Genomic DNA, 20,589 nt, shown 5'->3' on the forward strand with positions numbered 1-20,589 from the left:
ATTTTACAGAAAACTTTTCAGGTCTCTCCCACATATCAATGTCAAGGGAAAAAGGAGAGGGATGGGGGTTACACACCAAAAGAGATGTAGAAAATTTGATTGTTAAAGTGCAAAAGACGCTTCGAGGACAACTTAGGGAAAGGTGGCTATGAATTGAATATTAGGATGCTATAAGGAATTAGTGTTCATTTTGTCAGATGTCAGTATGGAATTGTGACTATATAGGCATGTGTTCTTGCTTCTCTGCAATGCAACCTGAACTATTCAAGGGTAAATGCCATGCTGTCAATAACCTAACATGTACAGCAAAACCAATGAGTCAAAAATTAAATCTAGGTAATGGTATTATATTATGGTAGACTGCAAAATGCTTGTTCCCCCAAAATATATCCACATCCTAATCCCTGGAACCTGAGAGTGTGGCATTATGTGCTTCCAAAAGGGGTCTTTGAAGATGTATGTTAAGAACCTTGACATGAGATTATGTTGGATTATACAGGTCAGCCCTAAATGTAGTCACATGCATCCCTAAGAAAGGGAGGCAGAGGGACGTTTGACACACACAGAGGAGAAAGTGACAGGAATATGGATATGAGAGATGTTTGAAGATGCTGGCCTTGAAAATTGGAGTGATGTGGCCACAAGCCAAGGAATGCCAGCAGGCACCAGAAACTGGAAGAGGCGAGGAAAAAATTCTCCCTTCCAGTCTCAGCAGGGAGCACAGTTCCAGTAACACGGAACTAGTAACACAGCCAAGTGATACTGATTTCAAACCTCTGACTTCTAGAAAAATAAGGGAACCAATATTTGTTCTTTTAAGCCAGAATGTTTATGGTAATTTGCTGCAGCGGCTACAGGAAACTGATAGATGTATTTATGGGAGTTTACTACAATTTTTTTCTCATTCTGGATGCTTGAAAATTTTCATAATAAATTTCAAGTCTGTAAATTTTCTTAAAGATCCAGCTGTAATTGTTTTAAGGAGAAACAGTATTATTGAAAATTCTTTTAATGAGGAGATAAATATACATCCAAATTGCCTAGATGATCCAATATTAATGACATACAAAACTTAAAAATCATCCTTTTCTTCTTTCTGATTTTTAAAACATCTTTCTTATTTGAATATTAAATAATATTAAATTGCTTTCTGTGCTAGCTGGTAAACCACATATTATATCACAGAGATAAAATATGTAGGAACTAACCTTTCAAGAACCAATTACACCCAAGTGATATGAAAAATGGCATTTGTAGGCTTTCTGATATTTTTCATATTGTGGTTTCCAAGTCATTCTTAATTGTGTAAACTGAATTTTTGTAAATTTCTTCTACTCCCAAAAACTTAACATAAGTTATCCAAACTTATGCCATAATCAGTGTCTATTTTGGCAAAGAAAGCTACTGGCATGAAAAAAGAATTGTGGTTCGGCAAAGTATGGAAACCCCTTCAAGTGATCTATCATATTTTGTATGAGCTTTTCTTTTTCTCATCACAAGATATTTTGGCTTGGAAGTGACAACCTAGCAAGAGCAGATGAACTGTTATATCATCACACACTAAAAGAAGAAGAACAAAATATGTCTAATTTATAATGAATTTTCAAATTAATTTCCTTTTTTAATGGTACTGGATTTTGCAATGTGGGTATACTGGTAAATGGTTGGCACTGATGCATAAGAGTGATCCAACAGAAATTTAGGAGCAGCTTGAAAAGAAAAATTATCCACTCACCCTTTTTAAGCCAATTTTTCTTTTCCTAAGAAAGAGCACATATTTTAATGTGTTCGTGTATAAAATATTAATAGAAGTGTAGGTAGGTAATGGGAATGAAGCAGCTGAAAGTGGAGTGCAGTTGTGGAAATATTTAAGGACAACAGATAATCCAAAATATAATTGAATTTGGAATGGAAATTTACTTCTACGTTTTAATATATATATGTCCGAGGTTCTTGTGATTCACAACATTTGCGCAGGATTACAAATCCACATTTCAAGGGCAACTAAGTCTTGAGTAGCTGGGATAATGTCCACCTTTCTCTACTTTCCTGTATATTCAGCTTCTCTCCACTTTCCAGTCCATGCTGGGATTAGTTAGCACAACTCTCAGATTGATGCAGAGTAAACCACTTCTCCTCCGAGGATCACCACCCAGACCATCCCTTTATGAGTGATTATAAAGAACAGGGAGAAGGTTGCGTTTCTGGATATGGGTAACAAACTGACTGAATCTGTGCCAACAGTTCTGCTTGACTTGGAGTGCAGTGTGCTTAAGGACCACTCATGGGCAGGCTAAAATATATGTCAAATTGTAGAGTGAACTCGAGTATGAGGATCAACATTTCTAAATCATTTTTTGGAATCACCTTACACAAGAAAATTATTATAAACTGTCAGAAACAAAATCTTCACATTCTTTTTCAGTTTTGCTGCCATGTCTGAATATTTTCTATAAATAGCCCCAGTCTCATGTGATCAGGAAGTTAAAGGAACTCTATGAAGCACATGATACCATTCTACTGAATACCATGCAGGGTTATAACTTGTTTGTGAATGAGAGTGCTCAATCTTGGAAAGATATGAATTCTCTAGCAATGAATATTCAGACTAAATATAATTATAATCAAATTTCTAAAATGATTCTTTTAGAATTTAATGCAATTATTCCAAAGTTTATTTGGAAGGGGATATTTTCAAATAATCAGAAAAATCCTAAAAAATAAACCAAAGAGAATAGCAAATTTTAAAATAATAATTCAAATCGTATGGTGATGATACAGACAAATAGTGATGGAAAAAAAACATAGCCTAGATTAGAAGCCACCACATATGTAGATATAGCATATAATAAAGAAGGCATTGCAAATGGATGCGAGGAAAGACATTTATTATTTATAATGTTGGCAGAGCTCACTAGCCATTTGAAAACTAAATAAACAAATCTGCATTTTTACCTCATTTTTAACACTAAAATAAAATCCAGATCAAACAAACACTTCAAGGTAAACATTAAGATAAAGGGAAGAAAAAATGGAATATTAATATAATTTTAGCCCAGTAAAAGGTTTTTAAGTTCAAAGCAAAGGCTATAAAATAAAAGATAGATAGATAATAATTATATGTAAAGGTATATAATATATAAATATATAATACTTTTTAAATGGAAAATTAATTCCCTGTGTCAAAAATTAAGTAAACTTTTTTAAAAAGTGAAAGGAAAATTTGAATACATATGTACAACACAGACAACAGGTAAATTTTTTGGTACTATAAAATTTTTTTTTTAGTCAATAAGGAAAGTAGCCTCATCTATTTTTAAGTGGGCAAGAAGTATGTGGAGTCATTTCACAGAGGGAACAACAGAAGCAGCCATTAATTATGTGAAAAACTAATCAAACTCACAAATAATTAAATTCAAATAATAAGATATCATTTTTCAACTATCAAATTGGCAGTGGTTAGAAGATTAGTAATACATGGTGTTGGTAAGAATTTGGTAAAACAAGCTCTATCACGTGCTGCTAGTGGGAGTACAAAAATTGCGCTAGTTTTTTGGAAGAAAAAAATGCAATATCTATTCAAATGTTTAATGTCTACATTTTTTATCTAACAATTTCACATCTAAGAATTTATCCCACTGGAAAACTCACAAAAATATGCAAAGACATACGAACAACAGCATTTTTCTTTTTGCAGCATGGTTTACAATGGTGAAAACATTAGGAAGTAATTGAAATTTTATCAATAAAGGATAATTAAATATGATGACACTGAAAGACATCCAAGACATATTGTTAAGTATAAAAAGATAGTTGCCAAACTAGATCTCCTATATGATATCATTTTTGTTAAGAAATTATTTATAGGTTTGGATATATATGTATAGGCGACAGCTGTGCACACAAATCTGAAGGCATATTCACCACTCTTAATGACAGCGGCTTCTGAGTATAAAAATTATGGAAGACATTTCGGGAGGAACTTGGGTGTAGAAATAGTGTGAACTGGAAGAACCAATCCAGCATGGTAAAAACAAACAGGTCAAAATAGAGGCACCACCCTAGTATGACTAAACAAAAGTAAAGAGCCCCCATAGCAGCGTGTGTCTCCCCTCCCTGTACCACTCCTTGCCACCACCCGCCCTCCCTGGGCAGCTCTGTCTTGCTGTTCCCTGAAAGGCTGAGCCCTCCGGGCACAGTTCTGGTGGCTTCAGTCGGTGGGAGACACTGCAGGGAACTGGAGTGCAAGAAGAGAGGGGTCTGGGTATCTCTTTCCCACTTCCTTCCTACTTTGGTGCTGTGTCTTGTCAATTTTTTTCAAAAAATCAGATTTAGTAAGGAAAGATTCTATTCTAAAGAATGATTGCCGGGGTGGGTGTGGACCGTTGCACTAGGAGGAAGGCACAGTTGCGCGGCAGAAAGCTCTGATCCTAAGACCGGCAAGTGTCTCAAGGGTTTGGCAAGAAGAGTTTTCTTTTACAGGGAGGAGTATTAAGCCTAGAAAGAACAGGGGAATGGCATGATAAGGTAAAGATCTGAGAACGCCCTCTGAGCCCAGCTGTTCTCGGGAGGGACTGAATCCCAGCTCAGGCTGGGGGTGGGCTGATGTTCGGGGACCTAGGGGGGTTGATTAACAAGCATTTTGTTCCCATTGATCAGTGGGGACAAGTGTTTCAGCTAATCATTTATGAAGCCAACAGTGAGAATTTGGAGGATCTGCGTCTGGCTTTGTCACAGGTAAGCAAGGCAGGCAGGGGACAGGGGTGTCCTTGAGTCTTACCTAGGTCTCCAGGGAAGGAGGATGGTTCCCTGCAGTAAGCAGTTTCCCAGAACGTACGGGGTGGAAGATGTAGTAACAGTTAGGACCTTTTGCGTTTTCCAGGTTGTCAGCCTCCGGCGATGGTGGCATCCCCTACAGCCCCTGGAGTCACACCACCTCCTCCCTTTGCCTCCTCAGCCTGGAGGGGACACCTTCCCCCCATGGATGGTCGCTGGGTGCCTCACCTGCCCCGCTGGCTCCCTTAACTCACACTCCCAGAGTCTGTTCTCAGTGTAAATGGTGAAAGCCTCATCATTTGTTCTGAGTTTCATTCCATTTCCTGCTGTGGCCCTGGTGGTTTGTAACAACCAGTTACAAAATTGACACTGCTGTTCATTTTTTGACATCAAGTTTCTTTTTGATAGGGCAACAGGTGATAGGCTAAATAAAATAGATGTCGAGGTGCCAATATAGAGAAGAGACTGAAACTGAAGTCAATCAGTTTTATTTATTCTGGAAAGCTCTCCAAAATGTATATCATGGTTAATATACTGTGAAAGGACCCTAATTACTTTCTGTTTAAATATAGTACTTAACTTTGAGTTCCTTATTATCAAAAATATCAAAAAGCATTTATGAGGCACCTAGAGGAGACACCAATAACTGAGAATTCTAAAAATGAATGAACGTAGAGCAAGGGAGGCCGTAGGACGGAGTCTCTTAGCCCAGGGATTGCAGGCTTTTGTTGTTGTGCAGTGAAGCACCCACTCCAGGCCAAAGATGAGACAAGGAAGAAATTGGGAGCCACGTCTTGCAGCGTAGCTTGCCTACCTCCTTCCCCTTTCTCTCCTCTGCAAAAGGGAAGAGGCCATTCTTTCATTTCTCTTACTTCATGCCTTCCTCCTTGTCTCCAGATAAGCCTTCATGGCTTTTCTAAACAGCAAAGGAGCATTCTATCAACCAAGGTCTTTCAAGACTCGTTGTTAATATGGCAAATGTGAAAATAAATGAGTTTGGAAAATCTACTCTTAAGATAATAGCCTGAGGCCGGGCGCGGTGGCTCACGCCTGTAATCCTAGCTCTCTGGGAGGCCGAGGCTGGCGGATTGTTTGAGCTCAGGAGTTCGAAACCAGCCTGAGCAAGAGCGAGACCCCGTCTCTACTAAAAATAGAAAGAAATTAATTGGACAACTAAAAATATATAGAAAAAAAAATTAACCGGGCATGGTGGCGCATGCCTGTAGTCCCAGCTACTCGGGAGGCTGAGGCAGAAGGATTGCTTGAGCCCAGGAGTGTGAGGTTGCTGTGAGCTGGGCTAACGGCCACGGCACTCACTCTAGCCAGGGCAACAGAGTGAGACTCTGTCTCAAAAAAAAAAAAAAAAGATAATAACCTGACTTACAAGGATATTGTTTTTCTAAACAGTTCAGTTTTAGACTTAAGGGCTGAGAATCTCCTTAGTCTTTCCCTCTGTGTCCCTTTGGTAGTGAATTTCAGCCACCATTTAAGCAGAAGATGTTTCAAGGGAAGTGGACTCATGTCTTATATTCACTATGGCAATAATGAGAAAAGAGTTCATTAAATGATTTCTAAAATATTACCTTCATTCTATATCCAACATCACAGCACAGCATCTGAATTTAAAACATCCTGACAGCAGTTACAATATGAGTGACTCAACCACAGAATTGAGGCCAGTAAAATACAAGATGCAAAAAGTTCATCCTCATGCATAAGGAGTTATATCTTTTGTTGTAATTAATTAAGTTATGAGAAGAAGGTGAAGGACTAACACACAATGGAATCACAATCCTATTTACATAGCTGTCAATTACACTTACGGAACTACCCTGGATAAGGTTGGTGCGGTATTTTTGCATTGACACAGCAGCCATAAACCAGCAAGAATTACCAACACTTAGTAGACATGAGACAGTTAGACAACAAAGCCTCCAGAGACCTAACATTATATTGCAAGATAGTTCAGTAAACTTGAAAATGAGATAGATTTGTGGCCTTTGACCACAGCCTCAAAAGCATGGTGCAGAGTATATTCAATATCACTCTTAGAAAGCTTTTTCTTGCAAAGGGAGCACAGAATCACATCTCTCCACTTGTCTATATAGTTTATACAACAGAAAATAGGAACATAAATAATAGAGCAATAGAAATTAAGTGTATTAAATTTTATAGTTGTGGCAAAGAGTTTCTTGAATCTTAAGACCGGACTTTCATAATTGAAAACAAGGCAGAAAATATTGTTTGCTTTGACACGAAGAAGAAACCAGTCTGAAGTCAGAAAAAAAGAGAAGAATGTACCCAGGGTATTATTTGTCCAAGCACTTGCTTGAAACTTCTGTCTTGTTTGACACTAAACAGTGGTGAAATGGCCACATCCAGTTCTGAAATTTTCCCCTGCCCAAAGTGCCATCAATACATGACCTTCCCAAATCTCCTTACTTGCTAGAAACCAAGAAACAATTTTATCAAAGAATTTTTATCTGGTTCATTTTGATTGATGGCCTTTCAGGTCTGCAAATACAATACAACAAAACAGAGCCAGATAATGGGACTGTGTGAATCATTAGGGTCAGGGACTGTGTGCCTGTGAGCAACCTTATCATCAGAACATCAGCTTCTAAGTGATGACTCTCGGTAGAGGTTGGATACTGAACTATAAGGTGGAATCCATCATCTGATGATGGGTTGTTTTAGTTGTCTATTGCAGTAAACAAGCCACTCAAAAACAGTTGCTTAAAACAATAATAGTCATTTATTTTGCTCTCCAATCTGGGGGTTGACTGGGCTCAGCCAGGCAGTTCTCGCTCAAGGTCTCTTACACAGCTACAGTCAGAAGATGCCTGGGGCTTGGGTGACTCTGAAGGTTTCTTCACTTGCACTGCTGGTGGGAAGACTCAAACAGCCTGGCAGTGGGGAAGCTGGAGCTCCCTGGGTGTTCTTTCCTCTCGAGTTATGTGTTCTATACACAGGGAGGCCTCAAGGGTGTCAGACTTCCTCCCAGAGTGGGTGTACCCAGACAAACTGGAAGAAGCCGTATGGTCTTTTCTAACCTAGCCTCTGGAGGTCTTGGTCATCACTTCCACAGATCTCACGGTGGCAGGTGTTTCAGAAAATTTACAGACCTGTTTTGAAACCATCACACAGGGGGTTGAGAACATTACTATTGACTCTGGGAAATCCATAAAAGAAAAAAACAAAAAACTGCATGGTCTAGAAGGAAAGAGTTTTTCAAATACCAAGATGGATTCGTTGATAGATATCCAGGCACCAATAGAGAGAGAGGTACCTCGAAAGCTGACAATGCAAACTGAAGACAAAGACCCAGGAAGAGAGCAGGGAACCCGCACGAAGACACAATCCCAGCTTGTCCTATCTGACAGCTGCATCAACACCCATGCAATGAGAAGTGTTTAGTTAGTACAAGATTCATAGGGCAATTATTCCATAAATTATGTATAATTTTCTTGAAGTATCTGTACATGATTTAGCCCTTAAAAACCTCTATTTAGTACTGTATAGTTCATCTCAGAGCACTAATTTCATTCTTCTCAACTAATCCTTTTGTTTTTCTTATAAACTCCAAGTTAAAAAGAAACTTAGTACGCTATTATAATAAAAAGTTTGCTCAACTTCATCACTATCCTACGGTCCAGGTTAAAATTACAAAGTAGAACCCAATCCACAGAGAATGGGGTTTAATTTGGGACTATCTCCACAAATAAATGTCAGCACTTTTAACAGCACATGGAATATCAGGAAGAAGAAACTCAAATAAACTTATGTATCTATCTTTTTAAAGTCTATAATGAACATCCAAGACATCAACCCTACCACCAAGTCATTAATTTCTCTATTTAATTCGAGCTATTACCTTCAAAATGTTCTGATTCACAAACAACCCCCAAATGGAGAAAACTGAATTATAATCTGCAGCTATACTATCATTTGTGTATGATTAGAAATTGGGCAAAACACTTACTCTTAACCAACTTCTGAGTCAACAATCTGAGGAACTTGATAATTGTATATGCTTTTATCATTTAAAACTGGGATCACTAATAAAAGATTGAGAAAAAAATAATGTAAAATATTGAAGCCAGGTGAGTGGTGTTTTTCATTACAAGACAACTCTTTTTACTTCATTAAACATTTAACTTGTCCACTACTCCCATTAACCACTGTTGTCTAATTTTATAGACGGAAGAATGAAAGTTTTCATATGACTTGACGTCAGCCTGGCCAGAGAATGTCATTCTTTTAGCAAAGATTAAAATGTACTTGATTTCTGGTCTCGTAATAGACCATGTCTTAACGCGAATGCATAAAGACCACATGATTTGAAAATTGTTCCAATGCATTGAAGTTAATAATCTAATCACACTTTGGTCATTATTATGAACTAACACTTGTCAGGTAATAGAACTAAATTTAAATAGAAATGCTCACATATTTAATGGCTAATTTGGAAGAATAAGGTTTTAAAATTTGAAATTCATTTAACAAAAACTATTGAGTAATTATGTTCATGAACATCACACATAAGAGAATTTCCAACATTGACAATTTTAGAAGCACATACTCAAAAAAGCCATCTGTTTTAATACACCTGCCCACTATTTGGTTGGTTCAATTCTAATTTTCCTGCTATTTCATAGTATCGTTCAGTCCCCTGTTTTCCCAGAAACAAATTTGTGCAGCTCCTGAGTCCATTGGACCTTTGTCTCAACTACCCTCATGCCGATTTCTCACCCACTAAGTCAACCTACAAGTCAGCATAGCTCCAGCCCAACTCCTGTACCTCCTGTGTTTCCTTCCTCAGCCGACATGAGAGACAAAGGTTATTAAAATGCTGATTCTATCTGTTTCATATTACCGGATGGGAGTCGATAAAAAGCGATGCTCCTTTCTGCTCCTGTATCACAAAGGGTCACAGCTACAGTAAGAGGGTCATCGTGGAAGCAGCTGTGTTCCGTCACAGACTCGTACCAGTGGCCAGCAGCCCCAGCTGTTAAACTCTCAGGAATTTTACAAACAGGCTGTTAAACCATCGCCAGCTGGAAATTGGCTGTGACTGGAATATTTACACCATGGAAATCAGCAAATGCTACAAACCAGGGCTTTGAAGGGAGAAGAAAGGGGAACCAGTTGTGAAACATTTACCAGCACATCACTATGTTGAAAAAAAGAAAGAAAAAAATCACACTTAATTCTCACAGCAACACTGTAAAGTAGGCATTATTGTCACCATTTTTTCCCCAGAGAAGCAAACTGAGGCTCAGAGAAGTAACTTGCCAGAGTGTGAGCTACTGTCCGAAGGGTTTTAAAGCCTGGAGTGGTTGTCTTCCTCACCTCACTAACCTCCTGTCTGCTCCATCTTTTCCCATAGGATTTTAGGATTAGATAAAATCTTAAATGCTGTTCAGTCCTATCAGCCAGTCACTTGGATGTGCATCATAATAATCCCCAAAGTTATTCTCCTGCTTGTGTTTGAACACTTTCAGTGGCAGGAAATTCATGACCACAGACTAGTAAAGGTTGACATCTTTTATTCTTAGAAAGTGCTTCCTTATTCTGAATAAAAAACTCCCTTTTGTCCCCAACCATTGGTTCTTGTTTTACCCACAGAAAAATCTGAGAAAGGTAGAAGCTCTTTAGGTTTCTATAAACTGGCATCACTGGAGACCCAGAAAATAGAATGAAAATACAATGCATTTTATTTTGTCTCAGTTTTGCATTTTGTCTTTACTTGTATCCATCCATTCACCCATCCATGCTGCAAACGTTTGTTGAGCAGCTATTCAGTGATATTCAATGGACTCTATGCTGGATGTACAAAGACAAGCAAGACAGTTCCTGGCCCTAAGAAGCCCACCTGCTGGGCCCTTGTGGCTCAAAGTATGGCCCTCGGACCAGCAGCAGTGCTTTGAGGGGCTTGATAGAAATGTAGAACCTCAGGTCTCCCTCAGAACTCAGATCTATCAAATCACAATCTGTATTTTAACAAAATTCCCAAGTGACTCTTTTGCACCTTAAATGTTGAGAAATCTTAGCTTCAACTGAAATAAATATTTTACTTCTCTAAAGCAATGTGGCTTTTATTATTCTTCATTATTTACATTTTAATGAAATATTTTTCTTAATATCTATGAAGCACCGACATAACTCTGTGAAGCTTTGTCTACATACTTCTCTTTCATTTTGAAGGATTTTAAAAAGGTAACGAAGTTGTATCACAAATGTTTCATCGTAAGGTCAGGTCATTTGTCAGAGTTCATGGATACTTCTTAATGAGTATAATAAAAAGCATCCAACATACTATGATTCTAATACATTATGCATGGATCATGTCATATTTTCATAGCTGCCTTTGATTGCATGTTTATGTTTCTCTGCTATCTGCATTCAGAGTTCACATATTTAGTTTTCCTTTGACGGTGCCCTGCAGGGAAGGATACTACAAATGGAGAAATTCTATTGTTCGTCACAGACAACATCAGCACTCACTTAAGGGCACCGCAGCAAGACCCACCCAGAATTGAGAGAGACCTGTTTTCTTTTTTTCTCCTCATGAGTTACTAGACATAGTTATCTCATCTTTGAAGAAATGGCCTTCGACCTAGGAGCTCATCCCTTAGGAGGTCAGAAGTCTTTTCAACTATGATACTTTACTTAGTCCTAAAACAAGAAAAGAGAAACAAAGAAAAAACAACTACAACAGATACACATTGCAAAGCAAGACAGGTTTTGAAGTGATATTTTAACCATGGGGCCTTTGGGAACATTTTAAATGTACAGGTTTGATTGAAAACTTGAGACATCACAATCTACCACCCTTTAGTGTATACACACTGTTGTTATAACAAAGTATGTCTCCTTTCAAACTCCTGCAACACACATATGGGATATCTACCAATAGTACCAATAACATACCCTTTCTTCTAAGAAGGCATTTTTGTTGCTAAGGTGCACTATTTTTTTTCTTATGCATAGTAATTTAATTACTCCTCAAAAGCGAGAACAACATTTTAGAACATTTATTACAAAGAATCCTCAGAAAACAAGTCATATTAAATGGCTAAATTTTTAGCTCTATTTACATCCCAAATCACTTTTTTTTGTTTTTATTCTTTTCTTTTTACTTTCTTTACTCCTTTTAAGTTTTGAAGTCAATAAAAACATAATTCACTAGTAATAATACCAAGCCCTCGGTTTGTATCTGTGTGTTCACTAAGGCTGCCATAAACAAAATACCACGGACTGGGTGGTGGCTTAAACAACAGAAATTTATTGTCTCACAGTTCTACAGGCTGGAATTCGGAGATCAAGATGCCGGCAGGGTGGGTTCCCTCCGAGGCCTCTCCTCTAGGCTTGCAGTGGGCCGCAGGCTTGCTGCCTCTTCGCACGGGTTTCCCTCTGTGCATATGTGCGTCCCTGGTATCTTTTCCTCTTCTGGTGAGGACACCAGTCACATTGGATCAGGGCCCTCCCTAATGACCGCATTTCAATTTAATCATATCTGTAAAGAGACCTTGTGTTCAAATATGGCAACATCCTGAGATAACGGGGGTTTGGGACTTCAATATATGAAATTTGGGAAACACAATTCATCCCATAACCCTGTGTCAGGCACTTCCTAAATGCTTCACACAGAGTGGCTCATTTAACTTCTCAACCATTTGAGGCAGAGACACTGAGCACCTGCATTTTACAGGAAAGGCAGCTGAGCGCAGAAAGGCTAAGAAACCAGCAGCACAAAGACACACAACTAATAGTAATTGGCAGGGCCAGGAGTCTGTTGCTGCCTCCAATCACAGCGCCATGCTGACCTGGTGTTTTATTCAGAGCATCAGCATGTTTATAAATGATTGAGCTGTGTTTGTGCTGAGGAGAACAATTCTATGTGCTACTCTATCAAACGACTCCAGAACACTGAGGTTTTTGTGGCCTCTTGCCAGTTTTGATTGTTTTTCTATCTCCTCCCTCAACGTGGTCTGTTCTTGCTATTGTCCATATAGGAATCTGTCCAGAGTGTGCTGGAGCCGACCTCTTGGTCTTCTGAATGCTGATTGTGTACGTCTCTTCCGTCCTCTACATTCAGTGACGTCACACTGGTTACCCGTAAGGGGCCATGGTACCTGGTGGGAGTATACACACACAGAAATTAGCAAAGACTATAAATCAGAACTTCTTTGTTATTTTGGGGGGAGTCAGTTTTTCAACACGTCATTGCCTATGTCCCATGCTCTGAAGTACTTCCCCCTGTAATCTGCTCATAAGAAATACAATGACCTCTAAGAGATCCCTATGATGAATTCTTATCTTTAAAATGTATTTAATGCACAAAATTTATGACAACTTTTGATTTTTCTCTTTAGAGATCATTTTTTTCTTATGTCATCAGTTAGCAAAACATACAAACGTTCATGGTACTAATGATCAAACACTCTGTGTTTATTCAATCCTGTTGCTAATAATGTTATATATAGGAAAACCAAAATAAGGCCATTAATATTACAAGTTTTTCATATAAAAATTTATGTTACACAAATGTATGTACCTAAGCACAAAAACATGAGAAATGTCAAATTCAATTCATATTTTTGGCTTACCAAAAAATTACATCACTGAATACCTGCATAATATTAATACGAAGTCAATGATAACATTATAAATTACTGGCATGAATTTTATATCACAAATCATAAATATAATGACTATCTTCAGTGTTTGATTATATACATTGATTTCTCTGTTAATAAAGTAGCATTGACATTCTTTTGAGTAAATGTGTGTTACTGGAGAAAGAAATCACACCTGCCACCCAAGGAGTACATTCTAGAAGGCACTGGAAGATAGACCCTCAAAGGTGCCTTTCAGCATTATTGGGCTACAGTTTTTATCGTTTTTATCTTTTGTATCTAGAGTTTCCCCTCATCCTGTCATCATAATTAGCCCTTGCTGCTCTCTCGCCCCACGTTTCCTTGGTGCTCTGCAGCCCTCATGCTCCTCCGGGGAGATGAAGTGGTTTGGAACGGTCAAGGCTGGAATGGTTCCTGGTGCAGACCACCCTCCAAGCAGCCACTTCACCAGCCCTACACTGTCTGCCCACACACTTCCTCAACACATGCTGGATTCAGAGTTATGGTATTTAATTAAAACATCCCTGTAATACAATGTCTGAAAAAGAAAACTGATCTCAAACAACTGATTCCATAACAAAAAGGGACTGAATTTCCAACTCTTTAGCTTGTACTAGAGCATATTCCTTTAGAACCTACCAAATGGCAGGTCATTCCATTTTGGTGAAGGAGAGTAGGCAGGAAAGAAACTGCTTTTTACCTCTGCTATCCTCAGATGGTTATGCTGACTCACGCCATTTATTGAGGGCCTACTTACTGTGTGCCAGATGCTACAACAAGGGCTTTATCACATTGCCTCACTTGGTTCTCAATATGACCTCGTGAGGCAGATATTAAATGTTCATCTCGAGGATGAAGAAACTGAAGCTCAAATGAATGACTTATTTGTTCAAATTCACCTCCTTAGTGAGCAGCAAAGCCAGGATCCAAACCCAAGTTTCTCTCATTCCAGAGCCTGACCTCTCTCCCTCCATCAGCAACCTGTGATTCTGGATTCAGTGGTGGAATTTCAGAAGTGGGAGGCAGGAACTTTAAAGATCATGAAGCACAAGATATTGGGTGTCCAGGAAAATCAGAAGTTTAGAAGTTAAAACTCCCTGAGGACATTATGAAACTAATCTCTTTCCTGGCACCTTTGAACAGACAGGGGCTTCCCGAGCTGTCATTACCCCACTGTGAATCTCTGCTCTGTGCTGCTCTTACTCATTTGTAAACAAGATTCATTCTTACCCCCAACCTGCTTCATGGGTGGTGCAGATGAAGTACATAATGTCTGCAAAGCTCTTTGAGCACATCAAAGACGGCACTGTATAAATACTATATGATTATACACATTCCCATAGGAAGCATCTCCAGGACCCTTTGATCCATAAATATTTCATTGACTCAACCCAGCCAAAGCCATTTTAGACTCTGAGGCATCATAAGGTAATTGACCACAAAAAGAGTTCAAAAAGTAATGCATTTTGTGTCTCTATCACAGCTGCTTTCTTAACACTTCACTTTCTACTTGTTCATTTTTTAAAATAATCTCATACCATTTCTTGCATTTTAAATTTTAGAGTAAGTATGTATCTGCACATAATTTCCGGTTCCATGCTGTAATCAGAGAATACATTGAGCAGGGATGCTAGCATGTTTTTTAAAAAAAAAGAAAAAGAAAAAAAAATCTCTTCTAATTTTTAAAAGAGTAAGAGACCCTAGAATACTCAGGTCTCTTTCCTCAAACAGAATGCTTAATACTCCTAAATCTATGTTTTTTCTGCTTTTATGACTTTGGATTTAACTTCGTTCCATTTCTAAGAGAGAGGCAACAGGTATATTTTTCATATCACATGCAAAAGGAATACATTTAAATATACAAGTTCCCAAAGAGTCAAATTTTTTGTTACTGTCTTTAAATCATTATTGTGATGCCTTAATTTTTTATAATTTCAGAACCCAAAAGCATCCCTGGGATCTCCAACAGACAGTTGGAGATATTTTTTTAGAGATGAATATTCTTCAGCAAAAATCATAAATTTTAGTGAACATATTTAAATGTAAATTATTTGTGAAAATTACTAAATATTAAAGAAAAATTTCAGAATTTTGAATTATATAATAATGAGTCAAATATTCTAACAAAGAAAAACTTCTGCACTCCCAAGAAAAAGAGCATAATTAAAAGCTACCCATTAATTGGTTTAATTGTTTAATTTCAACCATTTTTCTGGTTTCTACTCTGCTGACTCAAAAAACCAAAAAAACGAAAAACACAAGGAAGAGGAAGTGAGAAGGATGAGTTATCATTCATTATCCTTTACCTAAAGGTTACATCAGTGGGAGGAAGAGTTCCCACTCAGCTTGGTAACAGATGTTGGACTGACGCTTGTAAAGAAATGTTAATCATCATGATCATTAAAAAAACAAAAGGAAGAAACTCACATAACAAGCATATATTTGCATATGGTATTCTATTAGTCCAACATGGCCACTGAAAATACAGAATTACTTTTAACTTCCAACCTTGAAACCTGTGAAAAGTTCTAGAAGAATATTTTATTCTTGGCACACTTGCCTCCAGCCCTGTTGGTCTCCCATTGTATTCCAGTAATAACTGCTCTCTTGGCTTCCCAACCAGGACATCCTATTTATAAAAATTTAGTTATACTTCTGCTCAAGGATGTACCACCAAATTTGCTAACTACCAAAAGGACCATGTTCAAATCAATGATAACATTTTAGGACATAGGTAAATTTTTACATTTCGTTCACAAGTCACTCAGAATTGGATGTAGATATTCAATAGTATCCCGTAGTCCTGTGAAATATTGCTTCATCCAGGATATAGAAATGCTGTCTCATGTACACAGTTCTCATCTTGGACCATGACCAGTATAAAGAAGAGTCATATGCTCCCCAAGATTTGCTCAGTATACACTAGACACATCAAATTTGTCTTTTTATTATCCTCTAAAACATATGCCTTCGTTCATTAGGCAAATAAATTATTGAGCACCTACTAAATGCTGGGCAATGTTCTTCGCAACGAAGATAAAAAACAGAACACGGAGCTACCTTCCTGGAGAAGGACAAAGTGTTCAAAAGTAAACAAATGATCACTAATATAAATTCAGAGAGTCACAAGAGGAATTAAAACACAGTCAGAGAATGTAGAGTGGGCTGAGGAGGTTATCAAGAAAGGGCTCCCTACTCCCTAAGAAGCCTCTTTTTTTTTTGAGCCTCACACTCGTAATCCCAGCACTTTGGGAGGCTGAGGCAGGAGAATCACTTGAGGCCAGGAGTTCCAGACCAGCAGCGGCAACATAGTGAGACCCCCCATCTCTACAACAAATATTAAAATTAGCCAGGCATGGTGGTGCGCACCCTGTAGTCCCAGCTACTCAGGAGGCTAAGACGTGAGGATCTCTTGAGCCCACGAGTTCAAGGCTGCAGTGAGCTGTGATTGTGCCACTGCACTCCAGCCTGGGTGACAGAGGGAGACCCTGTCTCAAAAAAAAAAAGTATAGAAAGAACATTCCATGGCCAGGAATAGTGAAAATCCCACCGAGACTCTAAGAGCATGACAAACGGAAGGAGTGAGGAAACAGAGGAAGACCAGGATTAGATCTGCAGGGGCATTAAGGTGTGGGTTTTAACTTAAAGGTAAGGGAGATCCTTTAGAAGCTGTATGCAGGAAGTGACATAATGTATTTTACAATTCTGGAGGATCATGATCTGTGTGACAAATAGATTGTCCAAGAACAGAGATTAGTGTAGGAAGACTAGAGATCCAGAGAGAGACAATGGCAGCCAGGAATAAAAGTTGGGAGCTGTATTAATCCAGTCCTCTGAAAAACAGATGCCAAAACGGAATGAAATGGGCAAGAATTTTATCATGGAAAATGCTTGAGTGGAAGGCAAAAGGAAGGGAGTTGGGAAAGACTGGGAGAGCAGTCAGATGGCCATACAAATCTGCCCCCAGTGAAGGGCTGGGTGGAAGCATCTGCAGGGCTTCCAAGGACAGCTCAGCAAAGCCTGCAAGGAGCCCTTGGGCAAAGTCTGCCGACAAGGAATGTCATGTCTCCCAAGAATGATGGGCTGCTTTAGTGGCTCTGCAAACTCAACCACTAGCTTGGGGCAGTCTTTGAGAGACATGGCCTCAGGCATGGCAGAAACACAGCAAGGGACTACAGAGCCCCGCTGGGGACCTCATTCCAATTACTCTCCCTGTTGAGGAGGTTTCTGACATGCATGCTCCAGGCCACGGGGGGAGCACTAATCAGAGCTGGCACATGTAGGGGAGAGCATGAAGGTGAGACTTGGGATAGCTGTGTGTGGTTGGGAAGAGGAAGCATGTGAGAAAGAAATGATCCTAGGAGATCGATTGAATCATGTATATCCACAGGGTAGGCTACTTCACAGCAGAGACAAGATTAAAAAAAATCTGTCCCTATACTTACAAGGAAAGATGTATTTAGTGAGAAAAACATGGTGTATCATCCACGCACTAGAGTACTATTCAGTGATAAAAAGGAACAAACTACTGACACATGCAGCAACCTGGATGAATAGCGAATACGTCACTCTCAGTGAAAGAGGCCAGGCACGGGTTGCATGCAACCTGATGGCGTTTATGTCACATCCTGAGCAGGGCAAGCCATGGTAACAGCAATCAGGTGGGAGGTTGCCAGGAGCTGGGGCTATGGGGAGAGGTCTGACTTCCAAAAGGTATGAAGGAATTTTTGAAAGGGTGATGGGCCCATTCTGTATCTTGATTTTGGTGCTGCTTACACAATTGCGTACATTTGTCAAAACTCATAGCATCTGACACATTTTCAGGGTCAGGGTTAGGGTTCAGTAAAATGACTGAATATAAATTTTACCTCAATAAACCTGACTTTCAAAAAAAAAGTGCAGAAGAGCATTGTTTAGTATGCTACCTTTGGGATATGTATTTGTGTTTTCTTAAATCACTACTTTAAAAAACCTCTAGAAGCACAGGTAAATGAATCACAGTGGTTATTTGTCAAGGGATGGAACTTTGTACATGAAAGAGAAGTGTGGGAGATAGACAGCTACTGGTCACCTATACACCAAATAAAGTTCTAATAAATAAAATTATTAAATATTTTGAAAGAAAAAAGAAAGGGAGAACTCAAGGAGAGATACTTGAGTTAGTCTAGATACTTGAATCTAGCTCCTTTCTCTTAGAGAATGTATGCATTTGTAGATGTAACTCCATTTGGTCTAAAAGTCACATACTTATAACGAAAAGACTTCTCCTTTCTTAGGTGTGTTTGAGTACAAACTATACACACTGCTTTCTTTCTCAAAGTTGTGCAATCCTGTAAATTGCCCGATGTCTAGCAGCTTTCTCTGATAGAATATATGTGTTTGTATGTGTAATTCCATTCGGTCTAAAAGTTACATACTTATAATGAAAAGACTTCTGCTAGTCTAAGATTTAGACTAACAGAAGAGAGAACATGATAGTACGACTGGTGGAGAGGGGGCTTCCTAGGAAGAAGTTGTAAGTGTGGGTGGGGAGAGAGTAAAAATCAGGGTCTCATGTAGTACATGGTCTGTGCGAGACACCCACCGGGCTTCCAGGTGGAGCAGATGAACAGGCTGGTGTCTGCGCCAGTCTCACTGCCAGGGGAGAGCTCTTCATCAGGAGACGTGTGTCATTAGTGTATGGTGGGTGCTTTAAGCCTTGGGTCGGGATGGGCTCTTACAGGCAGGGAAAGCAAGGGAAGGAAGAGCCCCCAGGCATGCCTGCATGAAGCACTTGGGAAGAAAAACAGGAGTCACTGAAGGGGACATAGAAGTGGCCAGTGATGTGGGGAACAATGTGGGGAGAGGAGTGTCCCAGAAGTCAAGGGACAATCCTGTTTTAAGAAGGAAAATCTGATCCAGCATGTCAGATGTACCAATGATGTCAACTCAGAGAACTGAGACGTGACTGCTGGATTTGGCAAGATGCTCACGGGTGATTTTGACAAGAGGTTAGAGAAGGCGGCAGGGACAATGCTTGGCTGGAATGACTTTACCAAGAGGAAATGGGAAATGGGGACTGGTGACAGCCAGTGTAGACACCAGGAGCAATCCCTGTAACAGGATATTAGGTGAAGAAAGAGCCATTTGATTGACGTCATCACGTGTCTGTACCGATAGGAATAACAGCAGAGGGATTAGTTTGCCAATAACATGAAATTGCCAATTTGAACAGAGTTGTTTCCAAGATGTTGTTTCATAAAATTCTATCTGAAATGTATGTTCACCCCTATATATTGCATGAAAGAAATATTCTACAGTGGCTTTATTTATAAATTTGTTATGGCCTAAAACAATACAACCTCAAGCTCTTTCAAAATAAATGATTCTGTAGAGAAGCAGCTATTAACTTTCAAATTCTCAATTTAATTAAGGTCATTATTGCTATTTCAATAATATAATTTTCATTTCCTTTTAATATACTTCCACATTTTCCTTCCTTTGAAATGTGATGACTTTTTATAGTATCCCCTCCAGTGTACACTGTGGTCACAGTGGATCCACAGTGGCTGTCAAAATTCTTTACCTAAAATCAGAGGTATTTATTTTAGCTTTTATAATAGTTATAAAAAAAAATCATTCTTCCAAGGAAGGAACACAAGAAATGTAAAAATAAGTAAAACATAATATCTTCCCATAGGAAATTGATATTCTAAAAATGGAAGTTAAAATATATACATAAATCACTACAATATGTTATGTGCTAAGTTCCATAAAAGAAGTGTAAACCACTGCAGGGACTCGGAGGGAGGAGAGATTAATTTCCAGCCAGTGTGATGGGGGAAGATGTGGCGGTGGCTGTCCCAGTGGAGGCAGAGTGCACTCCTCAGGTAGGGAGCTGTGAGGAGTGTTATTTACAGAGGAACCTCTGCAAACAGAGGTGTGGGTGTCGGAAACCACAACACAGCACCCTGGAGCAGTCGCACACACCAGGAGCTGTTACCTCCCCAAGCTCAAAGGGAGAAGTGACAGAGCAGTCACCAGTCACAGGCAGGCCCACAGGGACAGAAGGACACCTGTAGAGAAGCAGCAAGCTTCGGTCAAAGGAAGGACGGAGCCCACAGGAAATGACCTCCCCACGGGAAGCGAGTCCCAAATTCCCTGACTTCTCTCTCTCCCCTTCCCAGAGCCC

The sequence above is a fragment of the Propithecus coquereli genome, unplaced genomic scaffold (assembly GCF_000956105.1).
Source record: "Propithecus coquereli isolate 6110/MARCELLA unplaced genomic scaffold, Pcoq_1.0 Scaffold125, whole genome shotgun sequence".
In the NCBI taxonomy this organism is placed as follows: domain Eukaryota; kingdom Metazoa; phylum Chordata; class Mammalia; order Primates; family Indriidae; genus Propithecus; species Propithecus coquereli.